We start from the raw sequence: 7,600 nt of genomic DNA on the forward strand, positions 1-7,600 counted from the left end.
GACGTTGCCGTTGGCGTTGCCGTTGGCTGCTGCGTCTCGACCAATCAGAGAATACTTTGCTATTCTCTGATTGGTCGAGACGCAGCAGCCAACGGCAACGCCAACGGCAACGCCAACGCGAACCGCTAGTGTGATACGGCTATTAAGCGTTTACGGATTGTTCTCTGCCACCAGCCTTACTTTTATTAAGTAACTTTCCCAAACCTGACTATAAGCCGTGCTTTCCAGCAAGCGACACAAGTCGACACAAGTGTCGTTCTGTCTTTATTATTCATTGAATGCGAAGAAAGACAGAACGACATTTGTGTCGACTTGTGTCGCTTGCTGGAAAGCACGGAATTACTACATTTACATTGTTGGATGAGAAATCGTAACAAATGCAATGTAAAAGGCCTTCACACATAAAATTCCGTAAGGACGTAAAACGTAAGCATAAGAAAATGGACCAATCACAGTCGAGAACGTAAGGCAATAACGCAAGCAGTAGCAAATCCAATCTGTTGATTTTCTTAGGCTGAAGGCAGACAACCATCCGTAAGCGCTTACGGACTTCCGTAAGCCGTAAACTTACGGTAAGGCAGAGAAAAACTTAAGCCGTAAGCGCTTACGGATGGTTGTCTGCCATCAGCCTTACGCTTGCGTTTTACGTCCTTACGGAATTTTATGTGTGAAGGCCTTTACCGACGCTCGGCGTATTGATTTATCCACCGCGTCGGTAAGCGAGAGCTCGGGATCGACAGGTAACTCGCGGCGGGTAAGTAGTTGGCGCCGTGGCCGTCCGAGGAGCGCGCCGCGCCGCCGCGCGGGCGGGCAGTCTCGCGACAGTAGACAGTCGTGTCGGGATCAGCGGCCCGTGTGGACGTACTTGTGTGTAGACGCGCGTCAATAACATCTCGGGCCGTTTCGATCGCGCCGTGCACCGTGCCAGTGACACTTGACGGCCGCTGCCCGCGGGGGGGGAGGCACGCAGGTGCGGCGCTGAAGGGAAATTACATATCCGCAACACCGGGGTACGTGCTGTGCGCGCGGCGCACCGTCGCGTCGCGTCGCGTCCGCGTCACGTCGGCGCGATCGCCGATCGTCGGCCGCCTGGTTGACTTGACTTATCGTCTCGCGCCCGATCGCGGCCGAGACTCGCCGGACGGGGCGACCGACCCACCGCGAGCTCGCCGAGCCGAGCGTCACGAGGAGAGGAAGAAGCCAGCGGCTCGTCGAGTTTCCGGGATCGACCGGTTGTCCTCCCGCCCGCCCGCCCGCCCGCCCGCCGCGAGGAAGAGCGTCGGGGGACGCGAGTGCATTTCGCCTCCCGCGAAAACACGAGGATACCAAGCGACGCGTTGGCACTTGGCAGGAGCGATCTCGATTCCATCGACAGCCGCGCGGAGCTGGGCGAGGAGCCTCCACCACCACCGCCACCGCCGCCGCCGCCGCCGCTGCGAGGAAGTGAGTAAACACTTTTTGTATTGCTGTTTTTGTCCCCCGCATTCTCGTTGCGTTCGCAGCTGACGCGCGCTCCGAGGCGCCGCGCCGCTCCGGGGCTCCGTTTCGATCTCTTGGCGATGTCGCGCCTCCTCTCCGCTCTTCCCCTCCGATCCGCGGGCGGAAGTGCGAGGAAAAAACGGAGTCTCGTCGCGACGGACGTGTTCGGGAATCGCACGCGTAAAAATAATCCCTTGGCGGGCGCGCCCGCCGGGCTCCTCGGCGACGCCGTCGATCGTCGTTCAAGTCGAGCGGCTGCCTTTCGATTGTCCGGTAATGAGATGCGTGCCGGCGATTTCATTGGCCGCGCGCCCGTCCGCCTCGGGCCCCGCTAATGACACGCGACGTTTCGCGCGGCTGCCGTGCCGATGCCCGGCGCGGGCGTGCGACGGGAGCAACGCGTGTCCGTCGAACGCGCGCCGGCTCGTGTCTTCGACTCCGCGCTCCGCGCGCGTGATCGATGACGCGGATTCGGCTCCCGGGATTGTCGGGCGGGTGGTCCATTTTTCACTATCTCCTACCCGTCGTTCACCCTTGCCTCCGAACCTGTCGTCGAAATCTCCCGCGAGAGGAAACGCCGACGCCGCGAGTAAAAGCGGACGCGGAAATTGGAGGCGCTCCGTCTCTCGGTCCGGACGTCTCGAAGTGGCACCGCCGGGCGCGATCGACTCGGCAATTTTGCTCTTGAAAATTCGACGCTGAAATCCCACTTTTAAATTCCTCGCCGAGACGAGCGGCTGCTCCCGTGTCAATATTTTCGCACCTGACACCGAGGGAAATATCTGTGTGTGCGCGCGCGCGCGCGCGTCAGTGTACGTTAATTTTTACGCGAGCGCTTGAGCGTGTAAGACCTCGCGGCTTTCGGGCAAAATTTGGAGACGCGAGTCCCGGCTAAAATAAGCGACACCACTTTTACGTAACGGGGTAAATTGATGAAATTAAAGAACTGCGACAGAGACGCGAGGAGAGGTGGGAGAGGGAGAGAGAGAGCGGTATTTTAAGCGCGTATTCCCGTCGTTTATCCGCGGTATTTTCAACACGTCTGTTATCACATACGTGCCATGATTCCACGGAGACCCGCGCCGGAGATACAACGCGTACGTGAAATCGTCGGCGCGCGAGACGCGGTGGAAAAAACATCTGCACATTTCGCATTCAGCGCCGGACGCTCGTGGGGGGCTCGCGGTTGCTATAATAGCTCCTTGCTTAGTTTTCCTGATAACGCGTCAATGAAAACTGGAGCATTGGGGCGATCACGTTTAAACGCTGGACGCCGGGAATCGCGCACGAGACCTTTTACCGCGCATTTGAATTCTCTTTAAAATAAAAATTGCGGCGCGCGAAAATGTGAAACCGTCATTTCTTCCTTTGCACCGAGAAAAATGTCCGATTCAATCTACTCGGATGATCCAATTGCGTAATAACAAACGGATACATCCGATTTAATTGTACGTCCGGTGAAAAAATATGATAGATTTTTCAGTTAAATTTCATCGGTGACAGCACTTTATCGGAAAACACACCCACAGAAAAAATGTCCGGATCCAATGCTATTACACTAGAACGTATCATAAAATAGGATCGATATAGCGGCAATCGTATTTATTATAGAGAAAGGAATATTTTAATCCTAAATGAAAAGTTGTAAAATGTAGAATAAAATGATAGAACGTATCGTCTTTTGTCGAATATCGCGGTGCCAACTTCGTGCGTCGTAAGATGGAGGGAAAATTTATTCTAAACGCAAAAATATGTAAATTTAGATTTATATAACTTACTCTTGTCTCAATATGCAATAGTAAGTCAACACTGAAACAAATGTCCGATTAAATATGATCGGATGATCCAATTACGTAATAAGAAACGGATATATCGAATTAAATTGTTTATCCGATGAAACGTATGATCGGTTTTTCAATCAAATTTCATCGGTAACTGCATTTCATATAAATTTCATCGAATGTATCCATAATTTAATCGGAAAACGTAATCGGCAAAATTAACCATCGGAAACACTGTTTAATAGGTTTATTCGATGAAAAATTTTCTCAGTGAATCTGTTTTAATTCTATAGAGGAGCGTTGTAAGGTGGAGGGAAAATTTATTCTAAAAAATTATACACTGAGAAAAAGCCTTTAAAAATGTATTTGTGGCGTAGAATGTTTATTTCCACTAAAATAAATATTATTTGTGGCATATAATGTTTATTTCACTGAAATAAATATTATATGCCACAAATAAATTTTCAAAGACTTTTTTCTCAGTGTAAACTTACATTTGTATAAGTTACTCTTGTCTCCATATAGTAAGTCAATATAGCAAGTAAGTGAGTCAATCTTTTTCAATTCGATAGAGAAGAATCAGAATTATTCATTTTATTTTGATATTGTCTTATTTTTATACTAAATGAGGTTGTGAGAAAATATAAATGCGTCAAGAATATTTTTGTCTCGGTAGCAGAAATTCATTCTGAAGGTGCATAATCGGGAAAATCAATCGGACACACTATTTAATTGATTTATCCGATGAAAATTTTTCTCGGTGTATTTTTGTTAAATGCACGAATCAATCGAGTCGGCGCGTCTCTCGATCGAGCCGTCGATCAAGTTTTGTTCCGCGTTTCTCGTTTCGCGGCCGCGTTCGGCTCGGGAAAAATTGGAAAACGTCGACTCGACCGGTGCTTCGGACTCGCACATTCCAACGAGGTGCGAAATCTTGCCGCAGTGAGCTAATAGGGCACGTATTACACCAATTTACCAGACAGTCCTCGCTCGTTAGCATTAAATCAGCCGCCATTAACGGAGATAATGCCGCTCTTTGTGGGTGACACGGCTCTTGTTTTCGATCACGTGCAAAATATCGAGACTCCTCCGTTCTCCATTAATAACGCTATGGTTGCGTAACGACACTCGGCGGCGGCTAATCGACGTTTCGAAAGACACGGCGGTTGTCTTTCCCGAGAAGAATTACGCGCGCTATATTCCGCGAGATAACGACACGAGTTAGAAGGATTCTCCGCGTCTCGAGGGCGGATTCGTGCGACTTTCCTTATTTTCTAGCGGATAGAATTTTCCCTGGACTAAAGCAGCGATCCGCGCTTATCTTTCTCTCTCTCTCGTTTTTGAAAAAGGTGCCCGCCTCGTATTTCGATTACCGGGCCTTCGAGTATCGATTGCGCACCCACGGGAAAAATTTCTATTAAATGCTATTACACTTTAATGTATCATAAAATAGGATCAATATAGCGGCAATCATACACTGATTAAATATAATCGGATAATCCAATTACATGATAACAAACGGATATATCTGACTAAATTGTATACTTATCCGATGAAAAATTTGATCGGTTTTTCAATCAAATTTCATCGGTAATTGTATTTCATCGGATATATCCATAATGTAATCGGAAAACGTAATCGGAAAAATTAACCATCGGACATACTATTTAATTGGTTTGTCCGATGAAAATTTTTCTCAGTGTGTTTATTACACTGAGAAAAATGTCCGATTAAATATAATCGGATACACCAATTACATGATAACAAATGGATATATATTCGATTAAATTGTATATCCGATGAAAAATTTGATCGATTTTTCAATCAGATTTCATCGGTAATTACATTTCATCGGATAAATTTCTCATCTGATATATCCATAATTTAATCGGCTAACGTAATCGGAAAAAGTAACCATCGGACATACTATTTAATTGGTTTATCCATTATTATGAAAATTTTTCTCAGTGTACAGAGAAAGGAATATTTTAATCTTCAATGAAAAATTCTAAAATCTATAGAAGTGAGCAGCTTTGTCTTTCTCTAAGGGGACAGGTAGAAAGAGACAGAGCTGCTCGCTTTTAGCGTTTTTACTACAGCTTGTAAGATACACTTTGGGAAAAAAAGATAGCAACCCATTTTGGGGCCCACAATTAGTAATTTTTAATTTCGAAGCTTCGAATCTTCGAAGTTATCAAAAGTAACAGCCCTAATTTTCACTATGTTGCAAGATACAGAATTGACCCCCTGGTTGCGACCGATCGGCGCGGCTCAAACGCAACTCGGCGAATCCGCGAGGGTTAATGACATCGTGCGCGCGCGCGAATCGCTTCCTTCTTTGCATGTCCGGGTTGAGATAAGAGCGAGTTGAGTGACGTTTAGTGTGTTTCAGTCAAACAGGCGGCGGCGAAAGCGACTTGGGCAGCAGGCGGTATCTCGTAATCGCGCGAATTCGCAAAAAGAACAAATTGATTCTCCTCTTCGCTCGGGAAGTCACTTCCCGCGATGTGAAAAACAAAGTGAATGGAATTTAATTATCGCGTACCGCGTGCCGCATTCGTGCGCGACTGTCTCGTACGTTTTAAACGTTACTGCGGGGAAGACGCGAAATTAATCGCGAAGGAAACACACGGCGTAACGTTCCGCGCGACTCCGACGAATACGTAACGTCATTTACGTCATGCGTGATGTTACAGACGTGGACGGGGGACGATCCGCGAAAGGTGGACGGAGGATACGATTTATACACGGGACAGGGACAATTTTTCTGCATTTTGTCAGTCGGGAATATTTTTAGCGCGGCACACATTCGTGCGTTACGGCCCCAAGGCTGCGTCGCTCTCAAGGATGTTATTCTCAAATGGAAAGGACATCGCACTGTATGAATAAATGAACCTCTCGCCTAACGTAAAATTAACCTTCTCGCCACGCCGCGCTATAACGACATATATTTTCCTATTGGCTTCTTCATTATTTAATCGGCCGCGGTGTGTATGTCCCCCGCTCAAGGTGTATACGGTTTCAAAAATAATCTTGGAAAAGGTAAAAAAAAGAGCGAAGCAAGTTCTTTTTTTTTCACAACGAACGCGACTATTCTCGTCGATATGCATAATGTATCCGGATGCATGAGCGTAGCGGACCGGCGGTATTTACGCCTTCGAGCTGATATTGGGTGAGTTATTTGCGCGATAAAATCATATCGGCACGATGTAAGTTTAACCGCCGAGACGATCTTGAGATCCGCGGCCGGAGAAACGATCCTTCGGGCGAGGAGATGACTCCGCTGGATCTCGCGGCCGATGGTGACACATCCAACTCTTCCCCTGAGAGAGGAACGCTCTTACGTAATTCCCGAGGACCCCCGATATCCCCTTGCATGAAATTAGACACCGCGCACGGCGATCCGGGGTCAAGGTGTGTTGTGGGCCGCGCGATGCCATCGGGCTGAATCCGGGTTGACGCATTGCATACAGACGATCCTGAAATGCGAGTCCGTTTGCACCTGTCGCGACGGCGAACGCGTGAATTGCGTGGGGAACAAGGCGAATCGGCAGCGAGTGTACTCTCGATATCTTGTTATTTTTAACTTCTTGCGTACAATTTATTATTTTAACGCAATTTGTAGTGAGGAAAGCAGGTAGATCTTTTAATTCCATCGTTCAATTAAGTTAAACGACATACTGAGTAGGAGCAGTGGCGACTATGGTACGCTCGTTGAGTGAAATTTAACAAATTTAACAGCGTATCGTACGCGAAAGAATTACTGGCCGACGCTAAGCCGGTAAGATACACCTCCGACTCACTCGCAACATCACGAGATGTCACTCAGAAAGGATTTCTGTTACTGACAACGAAAAATATTCTTGACGCCTCTTATATTTCTCACAACCTCATTTAGGTGTCTGTAAAGTTGGCACGACATTCTACGAATTTCGGTGAAATTTGATTGAAAAACCGATCATATTCTTCATCGGATAAACAATTGAATTCGATATATCCGTTTGTTATTACGTAATTGGATCACCCGATTATATTTAATCGGACATTTTTCTCAGTGTTGACTTACTATATTGAGACAAGAGTAACTTATATGAATGTAAGTTTACATATTCGTGCGTTTAGAATAAATTTTCCCTCCATCTTGCAACGCACGAAGTTGGCAGCACGATATTCGACAAAAGGCGATACGTACTATCGTTTTATTCTAGATTTTATAATTTTTCGTTTATGATTAAAATATTCCTTTCTCTATAATAAATACGATTGGCGCTATATTGATCTTATTTTACGATACATTGAAGTGTAATAACATTGGATCCGGACATTTTTTGCGGTGGGTG

Source organism: Vollenhovia emeryi, unplaced genomic scaffold (assembly GCF_000949405.1).
Source record: "Vollenhovia emeryi isolate VEMERY1.0 unplaced genomic scaffold, V.emery_V1.0 DF939178.1, whole genome shotgun sequence".
Classification (NCBI taxonomy): domain Eukaryota; kingdom Metazoa; phylum Arthropoda; class Insecta; order Hymenoptera; family Formicidae; genus Vollenhovia; species Vollenhovia emeryi.